The sequence below is a fragment of the Malaya genurostris genome, chromosome 3, assembly GCF_030247185.1.
Source record: "Malaya genurostris strain Urasoe2022 chromosome 3, Malgen_1.1, whole genome shotgun sequence".
Classification (NCBI taxonomy): domain Eukaryota; kingdom Metazoa; phylum Arthropoda; class Insecta; order Diptera; family Culicidae; genus Malaya; species Malaya genurostris.
The window spans coordinates 57,864,237-57,877,270 of NC_080572.1; the positions used below are offsets into that span (position 1 = coordinate 57,864,237).

At 39.1% G+C, this 13,034-nt stretch overlaps 1 protein-coding gene across 4 annotated transcripts in view; it reads left to right on the top strand.

Annotated features, from left to right (window-relative positions):
- The first annotated feature begins 216 nt into the window (after positions 1 to 216).
- Positions 217 to 13,034, top strand: part of LOC131437858 (zinc finger protein jing homolog) — a 191,228-nt gene continuing 178,410 nt past the window's right edge. For all 4 annotated transcript variants that reach the window (XM_058607480.1, XM_058607481.1, XM_058607479.1 and 1 more), the window contains exon 1: positions 217 to 1,601. The gene's annotated coding sequence lies outside the window, so the exon portion shown is untranslated. The remainder of the gene's footprint in view (positions 1,602 to 13,034) is intronic.

A 13,034-nucleotide genomic window follows, 5' to 3' on the forward strand; every position in this document is an offset into this window, starting at 1 on the left:
CTTTGCACTTATGCTTCTACGAGCGCGCTCTCATTTCTCTATCGTTCGTGCTCACTCTATTTTGTTTCTTGTTCTGTGTGAACAGTGACTGCCTGGTGGATGATCGATGGTTAGATTCTCTCGGCAGCTCACAACCACTGCCGTCGAGACGAGCCGAATCGTGCCCGAGAGGTTCTACGTTGCGATTGCCTATGTTTTACGTCCAGTCCGCCTTGAACCTCCGAAGGGACGATATCGTGTTCGTCGGTTAGTGCGCGTGTGTGTTATTCTCTTTGAGGAAGTACATCAGTTATTTCGTTTAGGGTGGAAGAAAACAGTCTGGTTTGGCTCACCGGAATTGCGATCAATGAAGTGAAGGAAAGAAAAAAACAAAACGCAAGAGTTGTGTTCTATTCCATGTGCTTATTTATGTGTAGAATAAAGTAACGCTCTCTGTGTGTCTTCTCTAGTGCTCAGGAAGACTGATTAGAAGATAGAATATCGATAGTAATTAAATCCGCGCCCTCTTCCTAAGCTAGTTAGAGCTAACAGAAAGGGGGGATAGGTCCGATGTGTGTACACACAACTTGAATCAAACACCACTGTGTGGGGGTGATTGTGGTGTCGGGGGCCAAAGCTTCCTACGATAGAAATTTTCACTTCAAGAGAAGTGCGTGTGTATGTGTGTGTTTTTATGTTGCTGCCCTCGTCTGCAGCATATCAGCCTCTCTATGGCTATTATATAAGCGAGAAAGAAGAGCATAAGTAGGGTTGTTCCGAAGGGGTTTGGGTAGGAGCAGAACGGGCGCGGGGTGTTCCCCGAGGGAAAACATCATCGACGGTGCGCGCGAGAGCTAGCTTGGAAGAAGACAGTGTGCGTGCGGCGTGCGCGGTGTGGCAGGCCTGTCTGTGAAGCAATCCACAGAGAGGGTACGTAGGACGCGAAGGGCGCCATTGCCAACCAGTGCCCGTGGTTTCGGGTGTATTGGTGTGCGGGATATCGGTACTGCTTTTGCTTCCCATTGACAAGGGGCCCGCGTGTGTCCCGCTGTGCGCCCGTGTGATCCGTGTACCAGGAAGCATACGTGTGCGCGCGCGTCCATCCGCGTGCTTGTGTACGTGTGCAACGGAGCCAGCCAGGAGAGGAGTCCAGGAAAAGAAGAAGCGACCCCGAGAAGGAAGAAAATTTCATGCTGGTTCAGGCGAGCATTAAAAATATGTTTTTCCATCGCGGTAAAATTTCGGGTCTTTCGGGCAGATTCTGACGGTTTCTGGGCAGATTCTGAAGCGTTTGCTCTGCGATTTACACTTCCGGCGGGTCCGGTTCGATATTCAACGGAAGTGAGCCGCGTGTGTAGAATGTGCGATTTGGTGGAAAGTGCCATTTCCAGAATGTAGAAAAGTGAAAAGGGTAGCTCACACAGGCAGCCACTAGGATTACCGAGAAAATTACAAATTCTGTGCGTGAAAACTGAATTTATCAACATTCTGGGTGTGTGTGTTCCCTGCCATCGAGAACCGAATAAGTTATATTTATATCCCCACCGACGTTTGTCATCTATGGATTATCTCCGGAAGCTGTAGAAGAACGGAAGTCTCGCATCGATCTCATCCAACCGAAGGTAATTATCCTGTCTGTGTCACCATTTGTTCTGTGCAAAGCACAACGAAGTAAATCAAACCAAGATCTGTGGAATGTGAACGGGCCGCGGGTCGCTATCGAAAGGGAGGAAGGCTGAGTTCTTGGAAACTAACATAAAATGTCGAACATGCGGACATTTTCTCCTGTGGTTAGTATGCTGCTGAGCATCAACATCATCGTCATCATCGCCATCGGCACCATCATCATTCCGTAGAGCCAAAGTCCCGTCCGACGACGGTGCAAAAGCAAAACATCCATCGGTCGCGGAAGAACCCCACAGAGCGACTGCTCACCACGGGAGTGAACGGGACAGAGAAAGAGTCGAATGGTCGAAAGAACGACCAACGAAGAAACCAACAGCACTAACAACAATAACAACAACAACAACCATCTTCCTCTAACACAGAAAATAATATGCTCCGTAGGACCAACCTATCCGTACCTGAATACGGCAACGACGACGGATGGTTTCAGGTTCGTTCGGTTGCTGCTGTTGCCTCTGATGATAATGATGATGATGATGATGATAGCGATGGTGGTGGTGGTGGTTCGCGAGTATATCTACCTTTCTTTGGCAAAAAAAACGAGCTAAACCAAACTGAGCTGCAGGTTTTGTCTGTCGCGAGCCTCTTCGAAACGGTAAAAGTTTTGGCTGGTGGCAGAAGGGTTTTCGACCATTTTTGAAATGTGCTAATTTATATATTTATCATATAACATCACTCAGTTCGGGATGGTAGAAGCCAATTGTAGCCAAGGGAAACAATTTTCTCGGATAGAAGGTCTATCCACTTAGTTGATTAATAGGACAAGAGTCCGGTGGCAGGTGCGATCAACCAATTGTGAGCCGGAAATGTCTCCTTTCGTAATTAAATCTTTTCTTTATAGAATTAGATATGGTTTGTGAAACAACAGAACTACGGAAAATTTGCAATAGTGAGTTCAATAATGAAGGCTCCGAATCTACTTGGTTTAAAATGCTTTGATCATGGAATTTTCCGAAGGTATACAATTTAGTCCCGAGATAGTAAATCTAATCAAACAAATTAAATTGAATAGATTGTACAATGAAGGATGATTTGTCAATCAATCAATTTCAGTAAGATAAGTCAAAATATCTGCGAATAATATTTGATTTCATTATTATAAATAATTGAATCATTAGGAATTCGTTCGAAAATTAAAAGCTTTAGAAAACCGTTTGCAGACTTTTCGATATGTCTAGATCTCTCAGTTTATGACGTTCTGAAACATTGACTAGACCGTGTCAGTTTCGACGGAGTCGTAAAACTGAACGGCATTTTCAAAATTTATCGCATCAATAGTACTTTTTCCGTCTGCTGTAGCTAATACACCATAAATTCATTAGTAAAAAACAACAGCAAAAGCTTAAGGTTTGAGTGATAATTAAGTACTCTATTGGTTGGAACTGTTGAGTAATCAAAATTTTGACGTAGGACTACTGTTTGCTTTCCCCTCCCCACCTTGTAGACAAACGTAGGTTTTTGCTTTAGCCAGTACTGTTTTTAATGACATTGAAAATTGAAATGATCTTAAACAGCACCTCCCATCAGCAATAAACTAATAGGTCCTTTTCTAGGCATCCAAATTTTCCAAAGAACTATTTTCAAAAATATATTTCATATCAATACACCCGGGTTGGCGGTACCAAAAGTCATCTCATTAGTAGAGTCTTCACGCTACTTTTCGAGTAACTCGATTTACATTCTATGAATTGTGATGAATTGTGACGCCAAAATTCGAAACCGTCGCCCCAATATTCTTCCTATTATTTGAGTCATTGCAATGGGTTTTACTTTAACTAATGATTTCAACATATGATGAGATGGATGGTGGATCTGCAGTACCGTACCGTTACCCAATGTGTGGAACACAAATTAAACTGCTGCCCAAATATTCGTAGCAAAATTTCAAAAACTGTAATTCTGACAATAGCTTTCTAGTCCTACGTGAACAGTTGTAATTGTAAATTCAATCCTCAACAGTTCATTTTTTCTGTTGGGGATTATAACTAATAGTTCATTTGAATTTTTATAACATAGATAAAAATTTCAGTTTCCTGAGAAAAGAGAAAAAATTACATGTATACGTAATATAAAAATGTTTCGAAGAATTTTTAGATTAGAATATAATAATAGCTTTAAAATTTCATGCACAGTAGATGAACTCCAATTATTTTTTATTCTGGAGCAGGGAAAGCCAGCTGGTTCCCTAAGTCCAATTTTTCTATAATAACTGATGTTAATTGGATAGCAACCTAAGAAACAATTACAAATGATAACATTACATGATATTCCAACACCTTCCGAGTGACCATTTCTGTACATGATAGCAAAGGATTCGTTTTATATATGTTATTAATGCTAGCATTGTGAATCCGAATAAAAGACCAATCTGTTGAAATTTCTTTAATTTATTGAATTATCCAATTGCTCCTGAAAAAAACTCCGTGTCAGCTGTGGGATTAATGACATGAAACAGTTTGATACTTATCAGAATACTACTGTCCGTTGGCGACCAGAAAGCCGTCACTAAGAAATACTTTCTATAGGCACTTCAGTTAAGACCTGTCATTCCGGTACAAAAAGTGTTTTGTAAATAGCATCACCTTTACGCTTGTTTAACAGTTCATGTTGAATCGTAAGGTGGCATTAGTCGTTCAGCATAAACTGCTAATGCATTGATTATTCTAAGGTGACACATAAAAATAAGAACATTTTTATTTTTTCCAATAATATAATTTCGAACTTAAACTTAAAACCAACAATTGATATCAAGGCTATCAGCTTCTTCTATGATTAAAACCACTTGTAGTCTTTTGCAAAAATTTCAAATTGTTATAAAAAATAGTCATTTGAACGCTGGTAAACGATTCTACTTTGCTCCTCGAAGTAGTCGTTTTCGGTTGAATTGCGCCATTTGAACTAGGTAAACATGTTTGAATTTTCTTCTTCAGCTTAATAATCATAAGTTTCAATCAGTATATAACGTAAAAAACAACAGATTGAAAAAACACAACGAGTGAAACAGCAGAACTGAAAGTTTGTGAGAATATTGCCGAAGAGACTGGACTCGAGTTCGATTTTTTTGTTATCTAGGAATATTGTTTTGACTATCAAACTTTTATGCATGTGAATCATATGCAAGAGAATCGAGCAGCTGTGCTCGGGCGCCATGCAGTTCAATTAATAGTTATATCAATCCCGTTAGAGAATAGTCCATCATCAGCCTTATTCAACCACTGCTTCTGTTACACTCTTATTTTGAGATATGCCTTTCTCATATAGCAAAGTTATTCAGTCAATGTAAAACCCGGTTTTTGAACCAAGGATCGAAGGGCCGAATATCATATACCATTCGATTCAGTTCGTCTAGTACGCAAAATGTCTGTGTGTATGTAACGTTTGTGTGTACTAACTTTTCTCATAGATGACTGAACCAATTTTCACAAACTTAAATTCAAATAAAAAGTCTTCTAGTTCCATTAAGAATTCCTGAATTTTAACCGGATCCGGCTTTCGGTTCCAGAGCTATGGGGTCAAGTGTGCCAAAAAATGGAATAAAATACTATTTTTTCTAGGAGATTTTTTTTTTTCATAAATACGTTTATTTCTTAAGGCAGTTTACATAAGTTTTTCTTCGCCGTAGCATCACTTTTACATAATATTCTTATCCTAATTTAATTCTAACATAGTCACAACGTTTTGCATTTATTAAAACATATTCTCTTATTACTTAAATATCATCTTAGGTAACTCGTCATTAATTATGAAATCTACTCGGAAATATTATTTGAACCAAACGATTAACTTCTATAAATTATAAAATAAGCTGTTATTTTCAGACATTTTGTTAATAATTTCATAAACTGTTTCGAGTTTGTTTGTATCATTACATTATTTTTATTCTAATTTAGCTATTGGTTGAACTCATGGACGCAGCTGGGATCAGAATTTTTTTTTTTTTTCTAGGAGATGGCTGAATCGATTTTCACAAGCTTAGATTTAAATGAAAGGTTTTAAAGTTCCATAGAAAATTCCTGAATTTTATTTTGTTTATCTTTCAAATTCCAAAATTACAGTGTGATGAGTGTAAAATTTTAGATTTCGATCAAACTTTGGTTCAAATAAAAGGTATTATGATCCCCTGAATTTCATTAGGAACCGACTTACGGTTCCAAAATTACAGTATGAATAGTGTTAAAAATTTATAACATTCTGTGAAGTGGTGATGAAGAACGCGGATCTTTTTTTCAAAACTGAACTCAAATCAATTACAATCGACCGGTTGTTCTAGTTGACGGCTAAAAGAACCGACTTTGGCTATATTGATTTCCCGGCTTCCGGTTCCGGAAGCATCGGAAATAGTGATCACAAACTCTGATGTGGAACTTCGCTCAGCGATGGTTTGATTTATTTTCACAAACTTATGCTAAAATTTCAAGCCATCGTTAAGAGCGAAAAATTCTTCTTAATTGGGCTCTAAACTATTTCAATTTGTAAGATATATTTGTTGCTGGTTATTCGAATCGTCTTTGGTTTGAGCGGCCTTTGAAAATGGAGTTTCGGAAGTACCGGAAATATTGATCAATAACTGCTGAAAGGATCTCACTCACTTTTCATCGGGACGGCTTATTCGATTTTCAAAAGCTTAGGCCCAAGTGAAAAGTTGTATTTCTTGAACTTTATTCGGATCCGACTGCCGGTTCCGGAATTACAGGGAATTTCGAATTCTTAGTTAAGCTAGTTTATACCTGAATAAAGCTATTTGTTTCTATTCAATGAACAGTTTTCTAGCACGTGCAATATGAGAAAGTTATAATAACTAGGTGGAATACAACGAATTTTAATACTCTCTTTCGCTGGCTTGTCTTTCATTTGTCAGTCCTTTTCCAATCGATTTTTCTCGTTGGGTTCTGATAAAAACTTAAAACAAGTTCAAGACGCGTCGTTATTTTAACAAAACTGAACAGAAACTTTAATGGATATATATTTTAGTGTTTTAATAGCTTGTTGCGAAGGTAACTAAAAACTGTTTAGGCTGACAATTTTTCGCTTAGTAAATACACTAATCACATAATACCAAGTGTTGGTTTTATGGTTTAGTTAAGAAAAAATATTTTTAAATTTTTTTAACAAGTGTTTTTATTTGATTCTGTTTTTTTCTGTTAGCTTTCTAATATTTAAAAAAAAACATTCAACTGTATTTTTCGGTTCATAGCTTTTTTTCTGTACAAAATAAATGGTTTGCCAAGACCCATGTAAAGTTCTATCTAAATCGGAGCATGCTTTATTTCGAGTCCTGTTTCCGCCACATTTTATACTTAATTTCAGCAATTGCTAGGCACTTACTATGCAATTGGTCGCTACATGATTTATCAATTTGCTTTATTCATGCAGATCGTAAGTTTTGCTGGAATTTTCTAATAAATGAAAAAAGCTCCCCAGCGCTAATGGGGATCAATAGAATACGCTAACTCTAATCAATAGAATACGATGCAAGCTCACCTGAGGCCTCTGGCAAAAAATTATGAGACAACGGGTGCGATAAGACAACAAATGCAAATCTCCCGAAAGGCAAGGCTGAAGAGACAACAGACGTGGGTCTGGACGTCCGACGACAATCCAAAATAATTGTAAATTATCATTATTAAAGCTATCTCGCGACCTTCCTTGGCAGCGTCTCTCGTGACGCGACCAGGTCGAAGCTGGCAATGGGGAGAAACCAGGAGCAAAGCAGCAGCAGCAGCAAAAAAAGGACAGACTGTTGTTGTAAATAAATAAATTTACTGCTGCCCCGGAGAAGTGGCGGTCGATGGGATGTTATTAATATTTATGACCTCGGCCTGCTGAAGACTAGTGGATGAAGCGGTAATAATTGTAATTATCGTACATTCGGAGCACATTTCACTTATATTTCACACAATTTTAATGGACTGTTGATGAAAAAGGGTTGGAGGGAATGTTTTTATCCTGTTTTTTTTACTCGACTAAATGCTCGATTATATAAATTAAGACGTAAAAAAAGAGTGATTATTCCCACCGTGTTTATTAGTTTCCAATTCAACAGGTGAAATGAAAGGTGTTAATGGAAATTTATGGAACCCGTTGATTTCTGACAGAGTTACCACATTTTTGAATTACGCTCTCGCACGGAGCATTTCTAGACAAACAAAATTCTCCCCGGTTTTGGCTTTGTGACAGCGCCCACCCCCTCTTTGACCGGACGCCGGAAAGGGAGGCGGAAACAAATGAGTGCAATTAAAAGCCAGAGATCAAACCCCCCTTTCTGCAAATCGAAACTGAAAGGAAAGTTAATTTCGGTCGAACAAAAACGCGGACCCGCCGAACGATATGAATCTAACATCTGTCTGCCTAAATATGCGCCGGCTGAAGAGGCAGCTTCATCAAATTGATCTTCTCGCACCCTCCCCCCCACACTATCGCCAGGAATCGCTGTTCACCCTCGGGAACGGAGAAAAGCTATAGATAGAAGAGAAAAAAATCAACCTCCTCGTAAAGCTGGACCAACAAATGTAGCACCTCAGGGAGCCAGCCTGCCAGTCGAACAGTGGAATAGCACAAAATCCCACATTTCAAGTTCAAACTCAGAACGAGTTAAAGTTTTGTCCGGTTCTAACCCATAGTGCGACCGTGTGGGAGTCGGCGGAAGTGAGCTGTGCTCGTTCTCGTTCTGCTGAATGAGGGGACATATCGACTGCCGACAAGCATCGAGAATCAACGACAACGGTCGTGACCCGGTGTTGAGGGTGGGTGCGAGGAATCCAAATCTAGATAAATAATAAGAGGGTATTAAATTACCACTTACAAACGAACACGGAGGCATGATTTGTAATAGATTTTCTTCTCCGATGGCTCAAACTGGTTTCCTGAAGACTTGGGGAGGATAATTAATTTTCGCCTACTTCCAAGTCTGGTCGCAGGGCACTTAAAGATTGACCGAAAAGGTTAGACTACAAGGCATATTCGAGCAGTGAGGGCCATTCGCTTATATTACAAAATCGATAAGACGTTACACGCTCGTGCACTAGTCGTACAACTATTTCAGACACTGGTTTAATTCAGTAGCCAGTTGATTGTCTGTGCGTACAGCAAACAATGTTCGCGCTGTAATTTTTTGGGCGAAAAAGAACTTCCAACTACTGTTATCAATCGAGATTCATGCTTAGCTCATGGACCAATTTTGTTTCCGGTAAAAATCTGTTTCGATCCTTGCGAAATCATCCTCTTTTATAAGACTATCGCAGATGATTCTCAATAAACAACATCACATACATTGATTTTAGTGAACATATTTCAAGTTTTGAACTTTCTACATGTGATTATATTAATCCGTACATCCGGAACCCGAATTTGCATTCATTTGTGAAACTTTCGAAATGACACCAAGCTCAGTATAAGGAGTGTATCGAAAAGTAGTTAGCAACATTGAATATTGAATAAAAAAGCGAAAAAAACATATTTTGACATCAGTTTTCGATATATTGTAGAAAAATTACATTTTTATGCATTTCACTGATTATATTGAAGAAAATTCTAGTTTCTGTGAAACGCTCGCACTTTGGACTGGACATTCTTCATTAAATTCTGCACAGTTACTTTTGTGACTTTCCTGGTAGCAGCTGTCCAGTTTTTTTAACTCCTGCATGTTTTGGCACACTGTATCTTCCTTCCGAAAGTGACGCTTGACAATTGCCCAATACCTTTCAATTGGCCGAAGATCCGGGCAGTTCGGTGGGTTGATATCCTTTTCCACGAATTGTACATTATTTTTTGACATCCACTGTAGAACGATGCTGGCGTAGTGGACTGAAGCCAAATCCAGCCAGAAGAGAGTAGGAGCCTTATGCTTTCTGTTCAGTGGCAGCATTCTCTTCTTCAAACATTCTTCCTCGTACACCTTGGCATTAATTGTGCCCTTCGTGAAGAAAATCGACGACCGCAAACCACAGGTACAAATTGCTTGCCAGACCAACACCTTCTGCCCAAACTTTTCCATCGCCACCGTGGTGTCAGCGTCGTCCAGGTCCTGGTACACCGATTTCGAGTAATATTGCGGTCCGAGCAGCGCTTGAGAGTCTTCCTTGGCGTAGGTTTCGTCGTCGATCAGGATGCATCCGTCTTTATTCTGTAGAATCCGGTTTTACAGTTTTCCCGCTTTTGTTTTGGCCTGAACTTGCTGTACCAGGGACTTTTTTCGGCACCTTCTGTTTCTTGTACGTTTTCAGGGAGTTCCGAACTTTGATCAGTTGAATCATCCCGATGCTGGTGTTGAACTGCTCGGCCAAATCCCGCGTCGATGCCGATGGGTTTTTCCTGAAGTACTCAACCACTTTTAAGTCCCGGCCGGACTGGCTGGGACCGGTTTTCCTACCGAATCGGGGCAAATCCTTCATTGAAAAGGTCTCACCGAACTTCTCGATAGTATTTTTGACACTGGTGTGGTGAACTTTCACCCGTTTTACAATTTCGTTGTACGTGACACCACTTTCTGAGCACCAAGTGTGCAGAATTTTCTTTCGCGTTTCCGGATCAATTCGACTCATCATTGAATCGATAAACCGTACCGAAACCAATCGATTGCGCAGCTGTTATTGACATGTAAACAAACATGTCACCGCAAAACACGCTGCAAAAAATTATGCCATTTCAGAGTAATAACTGTTTGAATGTTGCTAACTACTTATCGATACACTCCTTAGTGAAAAAAGACCAACTTTAAACCTGCAGTTTGATCACTAAAATTTATAAAATTATTATAATTTTTTTCAAAAATCTGAACTTCTGATCTGGCAGGCGATTTGTATTTGTCTTAGCTTATATTTAATGAATTGCAAAGCTACCAAATACTGCGGGTTTCTTGATTTTGTTTTTTTTTTTCAATAATTCGTCTGCGTACTGGTCTTTGATCCGGATAAGTGTCTGTTCATCTGCGCCTCATCGAATTCTGCACCCAAACTATCAATGTTGAATTTTTTTATACATTTACACTACTATATTTGTTCGATTAACCTCGGTCTTAACTTTTTAGATAATTAAACGAGTAAGAGTTAAAACAATATTGCTTTTGCTTTAAATTATAGGTATTTAGGGCGTAATAATCATCATACTTTTATAAAAACACTTTAAATACAGGTATTTTTTTTCGTTTCCTACTAAATATTCCTGCTTGGTCCTCATCGCATGTCCATTCTCTACACATAGCTTTCTTGTTCGATCTTTTTGAAACATCCACAGACGCACAAATTCATACACCGATCCGCGGAGCACGTCTGAGACGAAAAAGAGGCTGATGAACTTCCGATCGACCGCAACAGGTAGCACAAGGCAGTCTCCCCGCTCGAACCTCTAAAACCGGTCCTCGCGCAGCTTGTTGTCGCTTACTCTGGCTGTTATCAAGCAGCCTGGGGTGGGTTGCTAATGATGGTGATGATGATGATGATGAAGATGATGGGAAGGATGACGGTTCGTTTTTTTTTGTTTTCGGTAAAGACGGTTTGTGGTAAACCACGTAAATGTGTTTTTTTTTGTTGGAATTAAACTACTGCCGAACAGCTGGCAAACGGAGAAGGATCATGTTTTTATCTTTTCCGTACCTGCAATTATTTATATACAAAATTTGGGACATTATTAACAGTTGTTTAGTTCGTGCCTCGAAGGTTTTGCTAGTGGGGAAAAACAGAAGTCAGTTGTTGGACAATTTGTGGGTTCGACTAAAATGTTCCTAATAACTACCCTCAAACACTTGTACCTAAAATCGTTCGCTGTAGAGGACAATGACCTTCATTATGTCGCAGCTAACATCTATTTTCCTGAGTAATAATATTGGACTGATGTGACAGTATCTGTTTCCGAAATAGTAATAGAAACATAACCCAGAGAGATTTTTTTTAAACAAACTCAAATTTTACTTATTTGAGGGTTTCCTTGCTTCGTCGAAAAGTGATGATTAAAATACCTCTGATTCGTGGTAAGCTTTGACGAATTTCTGCTCAGTTATCCTGTTAAGCCTGGAAGTGAAGTATGATTAAATTACACACCAGTCTTGCTTCGAACTTCACAGCTCACTTTATTCCTCTTCCCACACCCTTCGCAAATGATTTGATTTTATTACTAATTACTTTGGCTTCGAATATGGAGGTTTTCTTCGTCGCTGGGGTTTTAGTCCTACCCCGGATTGCTAGTCACCGATAACCGTGGCAACCTAGCTAGCTTTGCGTAACCCTGCACCGCCCAGCAATGTTCACCATCAGCATAAAATATGCTATAGGAAAATTGAAGATTTTTCTTGAAGCTTGAAGAATTTAAAGATTCATGGAATTCAATTACCGTTTCCTTAATATTATTTCCAATTGAATCAGACTGAAGTTCCGTCGAACGGTGGGACTGGATAAGGATGCTATCGGGAAACCGAAGCGATTGTATCGAAGTTTCACAGAAAAAAAAACAACTCGCTATTAGTGCTACCGACAGTAGGTGTAATCTTTCCGATAAGTTTCTCCCACGAGACACAGGAGGCGCCCTTTTTGTCGTGGTCGTTCTAATGTTTGAACGATAACTGCGACTAGATTTCTCTTTCCAGTGAGTGTTTCTTATTTTTTTTGTAAATGCGTCATTCTTCTTCAACTCGTTGTTTTTTTTTGTCTTGGGTTCTCTTCGTCGAAGAAGTTTAACTTTGAGCTTCTCCTCTTTTTCTTTGCTTCTCTACTTTCTGGCTTCGATCCGTCTTCGAAGCGGGATTTCGTTTGAGTGCAAAATTAAAGTAACTAGCTGCAGGCTAAATCTGCACTGTGAATGTTCTTCAAAAAGCGAACAAAGGAAATGCATCATCAGTGCTTTCAGTTGGTGGTGTTTTTTTTTTGTGACGGGTGTTTGATTGAATTGGGTTCGACTAGAAATTGATTGAATCTCAGTTCGATGATTTATTACTGATTAGCAATCGTTCTCTTGAAACTTAAAGCATTATTCTCTTATTAATTTGAAGGCCGAAAGAGATGTTAAAAAGGAAATGAATCCGTTACCAGTTTTAAAGTTTTGTTATATCCAACGAATGTACCTCTCTATGGTAGATAACTTTAGCATAGAAACCCGTGTTTGCAAATTTTCCAGTATTCAAAATGACAGAAACAGTTCACAAAATAATGTTTGGTAGCTCCTTGTCGGGAGCTAAACATTACCTGTCAGCCACAAACAAATCCCCTTTGTTTTATCAGACAAATTCCTGACAAAGTCAATATCAGTTTCATTGTGAATGTTAAATTAAAATTTTATTTCTGCTACTCGGGCTAATTTTATGAGCCCACATATCGTTCTAAGCACAAATTGCTATGAAATATATTTCAGATGAAAAAAATAAACTTAAGGTTTGTTCGCGT